The 16,046-nt window shown below is 34.8% G+C and overlaps 1 long non-coding RNA gene across 1 annotated transcript in view; it reads right to left on the reverse strand.

The window, feature by feature from the left end:
- The window catches only part of LOC121410976, a 39,746-nt gene extending 25,607 nt beyond the window's left edge, over nucleotides 1-14,139 (reverse strand). The window contains exons 1-2 of the long non-coding RNA XR_005969405.1: nucleotides 13,956-14,139; nucleotides 3,344-3,384 (exon numbers count right to left, since the gene is read on the reverse strand). This is a non-coding gene — a long non-coding RNA (uncharacterized LOC121410976). The remainder of the gene's footprint in view (nucleotides 1-3,343; nucleotides 3,385-13,955) is intronic.
- Nucleotides 14,140-16,046: the final 1,907 nt, after the last annotated feature.

Here is a 16,046-nt window from a genome sequence, read left to right on the forward strand (position 1 = left end):
AAGCATCATTACGTTTTAAATAATTCTCCATGGGGGGGCATAGAAAAAGAATGAGACTAAAAAGACCAAGAGTAATATTCAGGGAGTAGCTTTGGGAAGAAGTACTCTTTTCAAACTGCATCTAAAAACTTGATTATTAGGGTAACTTCAGCCTTATGATAATTACCAGTAGTAATAGGGCCTAGCAGTCAATAAAGATTTCCATGGTACACGTACGTGTAGGCATCATAATGGAAAATATACAATGGGTACATATATGTTTATCTATGTGGATATGACAACTAAGATCAAAGGCTTGTACTTTACCACTCCCCCTGACCATGTTGGTGCATATTCAAAGAGATAAGAAACCTCCTTATTTAGAACAGTTGGTTGTTTTTAGGTCTCTGTTCTGATATAGATTATAGCCATGCAAGACATAAAATGTCAATATGAATCTTCACAATTCGCTTGGTTATTCCAACAAACCCATGTTGAAATAACTCCTGTCCAATATGCTTGAGACAAACACAGATTAAATACAGAAAAAAACCTAGGGAGACATATAACGTTCCTCACCATATGTTCTTTTCTCTTTGGAAAACATGTTTTTGAGTGTGGGGAGAAAAATAGAGGGAGAAATAAAAGAAAAAGAGGCCCTCCGAAATAGGTCAGTACTCGTAGAGAGACTGGTAGAGTAGATGGCTAAGTGGATCGAATGCCGCAAGCACGGCAAATCCTGACGGATGCATGAATATCAAGAGACGGGTTACACCGGGATGGAGAGAAGCACGAGGCATAAAGGCCATTGGACACTTCGCCCAAACATATGCGGAATTCTCTTGATTTTGCAGAATAGTGTATATGTGTGACTGTGTGTACAGTATATTTGTGTGATGGGTGCATTTTCAGAAGCTTTAGCAATCAAGATCAATCTATTGTAATTCATTATGAAGATTGAGGACATTATATGAATTGATTGTGGCAAGAATTATGAGTGGTTACCATTGTGTATCCACCTGTCTAGGTGGCATTGTTTATCAGATTGTTCATCATGTGCCACCTTGATATCTATTCTATTATTTTTGTCAATTCTTCTAAATTGCTGCATTATTCTCCTTTTCTCACTTCTTCCTTCTTTTTATCCATCAAGCATCTGGAGTCCCATGACACATACTTTTGCGATTGACCATATGACAGATATATATGATAAGTTGTTCATTTCAGTTGATACTATCAATCACAGAAAATATGTCATAGCATCAATCACTTTGGCTTGTAATACAGGGTCCTGATAAAAAAAAATGTATGTTGTGTACTGCCCTGAGTGATTTTATATTCATCTCTCACTCTTTATTAAATAGCATTATCACAAAACCACATGGGCTTTCAACCATTATCAAAATTCCCTAGCAAGCCTTTAACATTCAAGAGTATTTTTCTTTCATTCCTGTCAGATATAACAATATCCAAAGTTAATTCTCAAAATGTGTGTTGTCTTCTTTGCATTGATATCATATACATGTATTACTCCCTTGACCCTCACATCTGCGCTCTGTTTCCAAAGTCCAATTTTTTAAATATTTTTTTTAAATGAACACTTCTATATGGGTCCGTCTACTTTTGCAATCCCCTCCCCTTTCTCTCTCTCTTGTTATCTTTCATTCTCTTTATCGCATTTATCTTGGCTCAACGTAGGATGCAATAAATCCATTAGAAGCGAGAACATAAAAACTGAACATTTTATCAGACTGAACATACAATCCTTTCTTAGCCTTGGCTGAGCAGAGCTGAAGCTAATAAGACAGATGTTGTTTCAATAAATCAAGCCTATGTCCTTCCTGTAACAAAAATCCACCTCTCCCTCATCCAAATTAATGAGCGGATATCTTCATCAATCTGTACTCTAATCGGCCAAATGCAAACATCTTCATCTCCTTTGCCTCCTACAAAGACACATGTCTTAAATTAGCAATGCATTAATGATCTGTGACTACTTTGTATTTTTAAATGACGGTTGGATTGCTGGGTAATTGCTGCAGTACATTAATGTATTCACATTCTATTGGCTTTTGTTTCAGTGGATTATTGGCAGTGGTTGAAATATAAACTTTCACATAATAATTCTCATTAATGTAAATATTGATGTCTTATTAGCTTGACATCAATTTACCACAGTGACGATTCATATCGATTTGAACAAATATATCTATTACTATAGTTGTCATACTGCATTGTATTGTCAGAGTCATGACTAGCAGTGTGTAAAAAAAATCAATCACCAATTCAGGACTTCATTAATATTATGATTTTTTAATCAGAACTCGAGGCCATTTAATTTATTCAAAATGTTATTCACATGACAGATTGATTTTGATAGAAAAGAAAACTGGTATAGGTATTGTAGCACATCAATATTGCTTTAACTTTGGTATGTACATGTATGAGGAGCTTAACCTTTTAATTCTGAAGTCATCACCAGAATTGGCTTGCTTATGTCACCTCTCGTTTACACATCAAATAGAAATCATGCCTAATCAATTAATGGTATTAATTAAAAGTGTCAATGCTCTTATCATACATTCTGTGTTCATATTGATTTCTTTATAACAAATAAGTCAGCATCATTTTAGGGTGGGCTACACTATCTTTGGAAATAATCCAGCAAAGAATTGTGCAATTTCCATAGCATATGGACATTTCCTAAGCTTTCGGTAAAAATTAGAACATTATGCTGCAGCAGTCAAACAATAATGGCAATTCTATCTCATAGGCACAGCCATCAAACGACCATGCGTGTACATGAAGTGAATATTAGTAACCAAATGTATTCCATTGAGCTGTTTCACTTTGAGCTACAGCCCAGCATTGTCCATGTTTGAGGGATAAACGTGATTGATGAATTTAGAATGAGAAATCGTCTAGAAGGGAATGTCTGCCGTGGACGTATGACCCCATTTCGCAAGGTCAGCTAGAATTCTTTTTACCTCCAACCCAATGTTCAAGTGAGATTGCCTTTTCCTATTTGCAGCTGGTCCCATGTCAGGGTAATTTCTAGGTAATAAATACCAGGTGGCTTGGTTGAGATGAGTCACGTCAAACAAAAACAATTCTCCATGATATGAATATGGTTGCTTCTCTATGATGGTTTGGCTACTATTCTACTCTGGCAGATGTACGGGCTGGTCATCAGTCAGAGGTTCATAAATCTAGACCTACATGTATATCTGGGCGATAAAAAATAGCACCTCCTTCAATATGTGACCACCTACATGACTCGACAGGAGCACCCACATATGTCGCTACCAAGCAAAGCAATGATTTGCTACATTTTAATTTAACATAGAAAGTAGAAAGTACTTACCTCTCATAAACAAACATAGTGCCTTGAATATCTGTCTTTTCCTGTTGTGGAAGAAAATAAAAGAAAAAATTATGAAAAACATGATAGAAATGAGAAATACAGCAATGTGAACTGTAATGTGAATTTCACTTAGAGGTCTTCTCAAAGAAGAAAGCTACAAAGCATATTAAAGGTTGGACTGAATGAAATGAGAAAAATCAAATAAGCACAATTAAATCTATCACAGATGTAAAATGGGAAAGTAAATTTGACATTCTAGGGTTCTATTTATTTTTGCACAAAACAGTAAAAGGGCAATTCCACAGGTTTGGACAAATCATGTAACGTGAGTAACCGACACATTCCAAAGATTTGCCAGGAGCATAATAGAATTTCCCAAGTTTTGTTTTTATACAAAGGATAGTCAGACTGTGTACTTTGTTGTGATAAGGAGATGTTTAGTTCCTATCAATAATAATGGAGTTACAGCTCCAAGTATGAGTCGAGTCAAGGTGTCTCCAAATGTAACGTGAGTAACCGTGGAATAGCCCAAAAGCATAACAGAATGATACATGCAAACAAGAGAGTTGAATGATGATGTCACACACATGCTATTTTTTGTATTTGATTATATGAATTATACATTATATTTCAATTTTTGCAGATGACAATAAGGAGACTCTCCATTGAATCTGGGTAACAATTGGCAAGGAAACAAATTTTGTTTCACTTTCTAATGAGGAAAAACAATTCATATTTCACGTAACATATTTAAGAAGTACATGTAAGTGTGATGTCATCGGTCCCCATGTTTGCATGTAGGATGGGTGTACAACTGTTCTGTAAAATTACCGACATGTATGAGAAAGTTTTAAGTTTCATACCTTTCTGATTTTACATCAGATATTAATGAAACGTTCAACAACATGCTTTTTTCTCTTTTTGTAGGATTAGAATCCCCCTTTAATTACTGTTGCAAAGAAACTTGTTTAAATTTTTTCAATGTAGGAAAAAATATCAAGTTGAAGTATCCCGGTACACAGAGGTAACATAGAAGCCTATTACCATAGATTGTACATGTCTGTAGCCAACATGTGTCAGGAGAAAAGAAACAACGTGACAATATCAGCTACCAAAACAGGGATATTCCTGTAAAGTTTTACAAAAACAAAGACACAAGTCCCATCACAACAAATATGAGACACCCAGGATTAGGCCAGAGTCATTACATTTATTTTTAAATATTCACTGTGTAATTACACTTTCTTTTTTTGGGGGGGGGGGTTGGGGGTCAGCTATTGTCTGCCAAGCAGACAGAAAAGACAAAATTATTTCATATTGAACCCAACTTGGATTACTCTCTGGGCTCTATTTTTGTGTGATTCATAAAAAAGCTTCGATAAGATTAAGGTAGTGTAACCTGTGAAACGTTACTTGAAAAAAAAATTGAAGAGGAAAAGTCCATTATTAAAATGGATTGCAAGCATCTTCCTCATGGCCATTTTACTGCTTTTACTGATGGCAAAAAGACGTGTTCTAAATTCCAAGTTGAATTCCATAAATTTCGTTCTTGTGCTATTAAGTACATTGAACTTGAAGTTAGTGGCTTCAGTCCAGCCGTATCACTCTCTCATTACCACTGGGTTGGTGGAATCGTTGGAGTCACGAAAATCACCAAAGAGCCAGACTACTAGACAGCAGCACATCATGTTCGTAAATTAGGCATGGAGTCGTAATTGTAGAGATGGGAAGGAAATGACTAGCTAATTGAGTAAAACACCTGCTCTTCATATTAAACCCAATCATCATCATCATCCTCCTCCTCTTATTGTAATAAGGATAATATCTAATCCACATTTCAATATAAGGATGAGTGACTGCAATCCGATTACAAAATTAGTATGTTTTCTGGAAGCAAAAACTTGCTCCAATGAATATTATTAAACACCATATTCAAGGCAAGCTAAAATTTTGGCTTTTATTGACAGAGATAATCCTTCAAATCATTCAAGATCTGGTCGATGAAGAAAAAATTACCTCAAATTAATTAGAAATAATTTTAGGGTTCGCTAAATAATTAGTGTATCTAAGTTGAATTCACCAAATATGCAAACTGTCACATGAAAGATCTGTAGACATGGTAATCTACAATGGCAATTTTGGCCAAACATTCAACATTTTAGTCATAACTTAAATTTGAGGGCATTTTTCTTCCTAAATAAAATACATGAAAAGAAATTTGACAGCTCAAAATTATATTATCTTTCCCCACAACTTAATTCGTGATTATTTGTAGCCTTTTAGATTGGTATTGACTTCAATGTTGTCAACAAATCAGATATTGTTAATTATGCACTGGGAGAGATACATGTACATGTATTGATATATACCTTCCATTCCATATTTAAAACTAGAATTCTCTCCTTTTAACTAAATGTTTGAATCTTCATAATCAAACCAATGCTTCAAATAAAAATCACCCCCTCCCCTAGATGAAAGTGTTTTAAAGGAAACTCCTGCAGAAATCCATTTTCAATAATACAAAATACAGTGTGTATGCAAACAAATGCTTTTAGAGTGGTAGAAAGAGGGCAATTGCTCCACCATTGATCCAATTATGAAAACAGAATGATACATTATTCCATGCAGATCAAATCCAGTACTATTGCCCTTTCACATTCCCCTGGGCAAAATGTCTGATCATGTCAAATTGTCACATGATTCATGACGGTCGGATTGTCGACCAAAACAAGATGCTCTAAAAGCTTTGACACTGTCCACACACCCACTATTTTTCCATGGCATGCTCCACTGCGCTGTCGCCACTTGTGCACGACTTCCTCTATGGTTTGGCCTTGTAACCAGTACATGATGGTAAGGGCAAGCTAGGTAGGGGGCTATTGAGGAACACTTTTCTGATAACAATTCTGATTATCCTACCTGATGGAAATGTTCTGTGATCTCTTTACTTCATCATGCTTTGTTTGTACACTGTACAGCATGCTTTGCACATTTATTGATGATTTTAACAATTCATTTATTAACATTGTCATTCTTCTTTTAGCACAGTTTTCTTTGTAATTGTTGTTCCTTTCATTTTTTATCAAACAAATGTCCCACTGATGCTCAATTTTCTAAAATGCTGGTATATGACTTATTGCAATTAAGAAAGTATAGAGGAATACAAGTATCATTAGATGTGATATGCACTCTAGTCTAGACTCAACATTTTCACTAGATTACAAATTTAAAAAAAAAACTATTAGGCACCCTTTCCATATTTAGTAAATAGTTGGCACTCACATAAATTTATAAATAATTTAGGCCCTACATAATTTCTGTAATCCACATCAATTTTGACCCACCAGCTTCCTTACATACATGTATGTAGGCCTGTACATGTACAGTAAATAATTGGTTCAGAGAGGAAAAAGAGGGGTAGGTTGCATTGCTCCTGTCAATTTGTTATTGACCAATATTTTATTACCACTATGAATGTAAACAAATCAGAACTTACATTGACCTGGAAGGCCTACTTCAAACATTTATATTTTTAGAGTACTGTCTAGTTCATGTTGTACTCCTTCCCCCAATCATATTTCAATGGTAAAATATTAATTGTAATTATATTATCAATCAGGTTCAAAAGTTACAATTGATACATAAATATCAATTGTATCTTTTTATGTTACACTTATTGTAATAGAAGCCACTCTCACTTAGTGGGAATCAACCTTTCCCTTGTCAATATGGAGCGCATCGTTTAACGTTCCTAAGTTTTACCTTTAATCCAATACTTCCCAAGCAAATCAATAAGGTCGTATCATCAACAAAGGCAAGAAATCTAATTAAGAGATCTGCAATCTAAGAGGCAGAAAATAAGGAAAGGCTTATCCCTTATTTCTAATTGATTAATTCACACTTTGCTGAAAGCATGATTGAAATTGATATATGGAGTGGGTACAGTCGATTGGAGCCTAATCAGGCATCAGATGACTGGGGCAGGAACCGGCCCGCAGAAATCAATCAATGCTCACACTTCAGACTGCAAGACACTCAACATCCAAAAGGTTACGTCCTCAAGTCAGTAGATCAAAGGTGAAATACACTTAAATGGCAAAATACTGTACTACAGTACTCGAGACATCAAGTTTGGATCAATTATTTTCTTCTTGCTCTTGCTTTAGTGTACCTGTATGAACGTGACCATCTAGAAGTGGTGATAGTTACAGTGTACACATGGGCAGAGCATGCGATGAGAATTGTTCCTTTTGAACATTTCCTTAATATCCACTTTACTATTCCCTCAGCACCTTTGACTAGTTTACTCTATTGATGTGGAATTAAATATGTTGTGATGATTATAAAGATTAACATAAAGAAAATAAAATCATTTGTCTAAAATTCATAAACCATTATCATTTATCTGAATTTGTAGAAAACAGATGCATAAAGAACAAAAGAGCAGAAAAAATAATACATTTTCAAAATACCAATTAATAATCTGTGAAATAATAAACAATTTAAAGCACTTGCATCAAATGTTCACGGTATTACGAGTAAACTAAAAATCACCTAGCAATAAATTGCAAAAATCTTATTTACAGTTTCTAAAATTTAATTAATGAATTTATATGATCATATGCAGTGTAACAGACAAATTCCATTCTCCATAAGAGATCTCTCTTCTTTTCACTAATCTTCAATCCATTACACAGAACAGCTCATTCTCTAATTTTCTCAGCATACTCAGGTTCACCTGGATTAGCCAAGTGCAAAATGAATTGTAACTCCACTTCACCACAAGAGGGCAGTATACAAATATATCTGTGTTGCATCCAGCAGTGGGATTGTAGGAAGACGATCAGTTTTCTTTACCCAAAATAAAATTACAAAAAATATACAAAAATAACCTGGTTGTCCATCTTATCTTAATCTACAATATATTTTTTTTTACATTTTTTGCTGTTTGAAAACTCATTTATAGATATTTTAGAGTGAATGTTTCAATTATAAACTGGTGTGTCAGTCAATATTTACTCTTATGAATCATATTTCTATAGCCCATCACATATTAATAATTGATATCTATTTTTTTAGTCCGAAAACATACACAAATTACCTTTAAGAAAAAGAACATATTTGGATGAATACAAAACCAAAAAAAAAAGAAGAAAGAGAAGTTGAAAACTAAAACACCTCATTGATGGAGAGGATGATCTTCTCATTTCATGCATTGAATCTATTTTCCTACACTGGGGAAATTTGTGATTTATTTTCATTTTTTATTTAAATGCAATTTGAATAAATCAGTCAACTCTATTAACACTTCCAATCTGAGTAAATGGATCTTCAAAAAAGGGCAGTCAATAAATAAACCCACCAATATTGCATCCAAATTTACACCTACTCAAGCAAGAAGTGTGCTTTCTACTGTACTAGTGACTATCTTAAGTATACATAAATCTCTTTCTACTGAGCCCTTTACAACAATTTTTTAATGAAACATTAAAAGTATGATTTGCATACCTATGGCTACTCTCTTAATGATTATTGAACAATTTAACTTATCATTTTCAAATATAGAATAATAAGTTGGAAAAAGGGAGGCTGAGTTATGTAATTCCTTTAATATTCATTTTTAAACAGGCTGAAGACAATTGTTTGAAAGTGATCAACAGATGGCACTATTTACACCTTCTTTTCAGTGCGATACATCAGATAGTTAAATTGTCAAAATTCTTTGTTATTGGTACCCAACAAAAAATATTTTATATCCATTACTAGACAAAAGAATTTAAAATTGTTAAGATACCAAAGTATATATGTCAGCAAAACACTCACAGTGAGTCAGCAAAGAGTAAATTTTGAATTCTTATCAAATATATAAAGGAAGATCGTAAGTTTTAAAATAACTTGTCAGAAATGATGAAGAATAACCTAATTTGAGTCAATGTAGAATACATGTACATGTACTAATACAGCTTCAGTGAATAAAGAGAGAATGAGGTGTATCACCCAAGTATAAACTACCCAGTGCAATTTGTGTGAAACTTCTTATAGCCAGGAAAATAATGTCTCAGAGAACATGTTTTCATTTTACCTTCACAACTTTTTCTGAACAAAGTTCAGAAAAAATAAATTAATGCCCAAAGAATATTATTTCATCTTAGCTTTAATACATTTTAAAGTATGCATAAAAATGCATAACCATGCCTATGAAAAATTAAAAATCTCATGTTGCTTTTTCTAAGATTGTAATCATAGTGATCTTCTCTGATATACATACTGACATCAAGTACTCCATCAACTGAAAATTTCCAGAAATCATGATTCTTTCAGGGTTAAGAATGTATTTTCCAGGTAGTTTCTACCTAAAATACATATTTTCTCCGAGTTTTTAATGATAAACAGTATTACATGCAAGTATTTGAAATGCGAATTTTAAGAACTTCTTTCTTATTCATTAAGAAACCATTTTAATGGTTTTCAGAAGAGGTATAATGACTCAGACCTGATTTGAACTTTGAAGTGCTACAAATTTATCTACAGTTAGTATCTTTACTACAAAATTACTTCTTTATAAAGCTGTAGAATTTTGAGCTTTCTATTCAGTTTAATTGTCTGTATTTGAGTGATTATGAGCTAAGTTCCCCTTCAAAACATTGTGGTCTGAATGGGTGCAACTCATGATTCCAATTCACTGGATTAAAGAATGATCAAGAGGATCAACACAAAGTGCACAGATCCTGCAAGGCTAGTCTAGACCTTAGTATTGTAATGTTCATGTACTGTATCTACTGTGTGAGTAAAACAAATTGACACCTCAAAAATTCCCAATTTACACAAAAAAATGTCAGAATGCATAATCAATATGGCTGGAAAGAAGAAAATGATGAAAATCCGTATTTTATTGTTCGAAATAGACTCTGATAATTTGCTTTGCCCAATTGATCGTGGGCCCGGCAGCCACTGTGCAGCGCCAGATCGACAAGGCTCTATCCCTTTAATCGTTGAGCACTAAACAGGGTAGCAGCAACTCCCATCTTTTAACGTCTTTTGACGCGGCCGGGGTTTGAACCCCCGACCTCCCGGTTATGAGACGGACGCTCTACCAACTGAGCCAACACACTGGTGAAAGAGTATCTGCTCCCAAATATTTTGATACCTAGTTATGTGGTATTACTTCATGCTTGGATAATAAAGAGGTATTCTCTGCAGTGATGTAAAGTTTGACTTGTGCCAAAGTAAGGCATGACTGCAATAAATTGATCCTCAGGCCGTTTCTATACACCTGAACAAGTTAGTCATATCTTTATCCACCAACCACGGAGTTAGATCTAATCTTACTAAACCTGTTTCATGAAAGGCTTGCTAACTAGAATCCTTGATATCGATACTATTACTATCGGTGGAAAGAGGAGACAAGACGTAGCCTTAGTGACAAAATAGCAAGTTTTTAAAAGCAAAAATATGATAAATTTGCAATTATTATCTAATCAAAATAATGAAAGAGGTAAAATATGCGCCATACATACTTAAACAATGAAGACTGTAAAATTTGTAAATTTATAAATTCATCTTTATAATTTCTTCCTTTTCCCCCGTCCAAAAGCAAAATTGAGGACTACTCGAGGAGGGTGCAAAGCGCACCCTTTATTCATAGACGCTGTAGTTAAGCAGCGGTTGTTTGCTCCACCATTACAAGCCCAATAGCCATCATCAACCTGTATAGGAGGAGGAAAAAAACAGAAAATGTTGAAAAACTCCTCCGAAACAGCGGATTTATCAGCCTAATTTAGATCTGCATGTAAGTTTAGTGCGACAAACCCACCTTTTGTGGCAGGAAGTTAAAAGAAAATGTCATGAATTATGATTTTAATGAGGTTGCATGTTTTACCATATGCTTTTACCATATTGTGCCAAAGTAAGGCATGACTGCAATAAATTGATCCTCAGGCCGTTTCTATACACCTGAACAAGTTAGTCATATCTTTATCCACCAACCACGGAGTTAGATCTAATCTTACTAAACCTGTTTCATGAAAGGCTTGCTAACTAGAATCCTTGATATCGATACTATTACTATCGGTGGAAAGAGGAGACAAGACGTAGCCTTAGTGACAAAATAGCAAAAGTTTTTAAAAGCAAAAATATGATAAATTTGCAATTATTATCTAATCAAAATAATGAAAGAGGTAAAATATGCGCCATACATACTTAAACAATGAAGACTGGAGCATTTGATTGCAGAAAAAATGAAATTCTAAATAATACATTTCACGACTAAAATCACATGTTGGAGTTGAGATGGGTACCCGCAGGATAGTAAGTTTCAATAGTTTACGGAAGTAATCCATAATTTTTTTCTTTAATAATAATAATGGGTATTTAGAGGCCCTAAAAACAAAAAGTACCATAGCGGCGTACAAAAGTAGAAAACAATTTAATATTTGCAATGATTACTACAATATTCAAGATAAAAAGGGAAATATTAATTATTGAGGAAAAAGGTATGTCTTAAGGGATGATTTGAAGCCAAGAACACTGGAAACATTTCTTATTGAAAGAGGGATAGCATTCCCAGTCTTGGCAGCTGCTACAGCAAACCGTTTTTTGGCGGAGGAGAAATTTGACAAGGGAATGCAAAGTCTGCGTGTGTCAGTGACTGAACGAAGATTATGAGAGGGTGTGTATAATTTGATGGTATTATAAAGATATTCAGGTGCTAATTGATTTAGAGTTTTGTATACATATAAACAGACTTTAAACTGAATGCGTTGGAATAGAAGTAACCAGTGGAGTTCCTTAAGTAGCGGTGTAGTATGAGTTCGGGATCCAAAGCCAAAAATTAAACGAGCGGCACGATTCTGTATAACCTCAAGTTTTCTTCTATCTCTAGCTGACAAAACAGTATATAGACTATTACAGTAATCTAACCGAGAAAGGATAAGTGCTCGCACAGCATGGTGACATGTCTTAAGATCAATGAATCTACGAATCCTCCACAAATTGCTGAGATGATAATTAGCCTACAATTACGGACAACCTGATTAACTTGAGCAGACAGTTTGAACATGTTATCAATGCATACTCCAAGGACATTCTTTGTAAAACGATTATACACTTTTCCAAACATCATCAAAATATAGTGTAATATATTTTTTTTTTCATATCTTTAGATACTGAAATATATGATTTGACAAATTCTTTGCATAAATTAGAGTTAGAATTTATCAAAATCTTTATAGAGGTCTGAAACAACAAATACAAGTCCAATTATGGATGGTGTGACTTGGTAGAATCTTTTCTCGATTCAATTATTTTACTATTTCAAAATTAATGGTTTTGTGGCGTTTTACTATCATTTTTTAATGGTTTCTGTGCATAACAATTATTATTGAATTATCTATCACACTTGTTTTGCTATGGAATTTTTACTTCTAAGATTGATAATACCTAAGATTATAATTTTCATATTTCGAGGCACTTTTGCATGTCATAGTCTACCCACGTGATGCCACTACTTCATTACGAAAGAATTTATGACAGGCTTGGAGGTGTCATAATATTTAGTAAGGTTGTTGTCTCCGATCTTGGCAAGGAGAGCTTCATGAAATGGTTAGAGGACAAGTAGCTAACTATCTCCGAGTTATTCAAGAAGTTAGACTTACATGTATGACAGTGTTGAAAAACGGGCCCCAGATGTCAATGATGTCATAATCCTACATGAGTTAGTAAACATATTTGCAAACCCCATTTCAATAAGATTAACTTGAGAATTGTTACTAAAAAGTGTTTATTAAACAACTATAATGCAAATTACTGAAAAGGTGTTTTGAAATTTGAAATGGATTTAATGCAAGCCTTGTAGGATTATGACATCATTGAGATCTGGATTCATTCATTGCAGCCATGCCTTAATACACTGGCGCAAATCAAAATTTACATCACAAATTTACTTTGGCTCAGCTGTAGCTGAAGGCGATCGTAGTCGAACCTGGCTGATCCCAATCTGTTTGTCATACAAAATTCGCCATTTTCCAGCATATTTTCCAGAAATGTGGTAAAAAGATTGTAAATTTATAAATTCATCTTTATAATTTCTTCCTTTTCCCCCGTCCAATAGCAAAATTGAGGACTACTCGAGGAGGGTGCAAAGCGCACCCTTTATTCATAGACGCTGTAGTTAAGCAGCGGTTGTTTGCTCCACCATTACAAGCCCAATAGCCATCATCCGCCTGTATAGGAGGAGGAAAAAAACAGAAAATGTTGAAAAACTCCTCCGAAACAGCGGATTTATCAGCCTAATTTAGATCTGCATGTAAGTTTAGTGCGACAAACCCACCTTTTGTGGCAGGAAGTTAAAAGAAAATGTCATGAATTATGATTTTAATGAGGTTGTATGTTTTACCATATGCTCCTTCATATGAAATGGGTACCATTTTTAAGTGTAAGACCTCTTTCACGATCGCAGTTCTCAGTCATACACGCATTAACTTGCATTCACGGACATGACTGATGAAATCATAAAGTACCCACACGTTTCACAACATGTGGGACTAGGCAAACACAAATAAATTTGGGTCCATTCTTGGAGCCAATTTCATATTTTCAAGCACCTCATACTCACCCATTCATTGGCAGCATGATTGAACAAGTAGAGAGCAACTTGACTAGCCTTAAGCAAAATGTAGGAAATGTATGGATCAAACTGCTGAAGCGCAGTAAGGTTCATTTGAGCCTCAGCTTTGTCTACGTCTGTCGCCATTTTTCAATCAGATGAACTATAATGCGTATTGCCGAAGATGGCGCAATGACACCAAATTCCAAAGCCCATTGATCAAGCAAACAATTTGATATACGTTTAGTTCTTACAATTTTATTTTCACTTACCTTTCCCCTGAATGATTGAATCTAAAATATATCAAATTTTCATTTAGTCCTATGTAAAATAAAAACCCTTTTTCTATTCTACATCGGATGGAGAGCCTCTATATCCCCCCCCCAAAAAAAAAAAAGTTCACGGTTGAAACTGCTAACACAAATTAATTAGACGATATAGGCCTATATACGGGGATGAAGGAACTGGATGAAAACCAACTTAGGCCTAAACATTATTTTTGCAGATGTTGATATATATTTTGTTAGGAAATTGACACCAATCTTGACCAATCATTTGACCGGACTTGGTCACCTCATTGGAGGCCTTAAAGCTTTTTCTAACTATATAAGCAACAATTTGTGCATTAGACTTGTAAAGAAGAACAAAATCCTTAATTCTTCGAAGGGTGATGCCACATCTCCCGGTCAATCATGCTAACATTCTAAAAATAACAACAATAAGAATAACAAAGCAAACAGTATCTCAAATCCCAATTCTTTCCAGAAAACAGTCATGGGGATTGTAGTTTGGGCATGTAAAGTCATCAAACGTGGTCGAACTCCCGGGACAAGAGCGCCATCATTAAGGAGCAAACTTATCACACACAAAAATCCTTCGTTTTTCTTTTTATTCTGTTATATTTGTGTATTTTCTGCTTTCAGTGGTACTTCAGTTTATAAATTTGGCCTTTGGTGTGAAGCTTACACAAAGGTTGTCAGTAATTAATCAACTAGAGCCTAAAGAATATTAACAAAACTATGGATCTTTAAAGTTTGAAATTAGTGAAATCGCATGGAAGTATAGATCTTCATTGTCACGGGAGAAAACAATGTAACTTACGCCTAATAATAAAAAACATGTTCAAGCCCCTAGTTATCTTTCAGAATTTCTTTCTTTGAAAATGCCATCAACCCCACATACCCTGCAAAGTTATAAGGATAGATTCCTGTTGAAAGTACTCTAATTTAACACTATAAAAGCAACTCTTGTAGACTGTATTTAGCTACGAAGCTCCGAAACTGTGGTACCGACCATAGGCGGCGGACGCGGGGGGGGGGTCCCCCTCAAATTTTAGCTGGGGGATGGTCGGGATGGTCCTCCCTAAGTTTTCAATTGATAACCTTTTTTTGTCAATTTTTTCTGCGCCCCCCCCCCCTAAATTCACGTGGACCCCCTGAAATGTTTGGGGTCCCCACGTAAATTTTAAGTTGATGACCCCTTTTTTGGCTTGTCAAAATTTTTTGGTGATCCACTCCTAAAATTTAGGTTGATAGCCTCTTTTTTTTGGGGGGGGGAGGGGGGCTTGTCCAATTTTTTACTTGTGTCCATCCCAAATTTTCAGGTGGACCCCCCTAAATTTTTGGACTTCCGCCGCCAATGGTACCAACTCACCCTGAGAATACAAAAAACCCTCAGTCTGTAGCTGCTCTCAAAATATCTTTGAAGACACACCTGTGTAGGGAAGCGTTGGTCATCGTTTCTCAGTATAGTATAGGCATTGAGAGTAACCAGTGCGTAGTAGACTATGTCTATAAATAGTGCCTGCACTATACAAATTTATAATTATTATTAAAAATGTCTTTATTTTTTCCTTGTATTCAATTTGTTATCAGACACACTTCCATATACGCTTTTATGAAGAAAAAAAATAAATAGATTGAGTCATCATATAAAAAGGATATATATGGAATCCCTATTAATAGGCATACAAAAGGGACAGCTGCTCACACATGTGTTACTAGTTTCAAAATATATAACTCTATTATTTTTCTATCTCTTTTCGTCAGACCTTCATTAATATTCCAGTTCTCTCGTAATTATGTTTGCATCAATTGCATG

This window comes from Lytechinus variegatus, chromosome 3 (assembly GCF_018143015.1).
Source record: "Lytechinus variegatus isolate NC3 chromosome 3, Lvar_3.0, whole genome shotgun sequence".
Classification (NCBI taxonomy): domain Eukaryota; kingdom Metazoa; phylum Echinodermata; class Echinoidea; order Temnopleuroida; family Toxopneustidae; genus Lytechinus; species Lytechinus variegatus.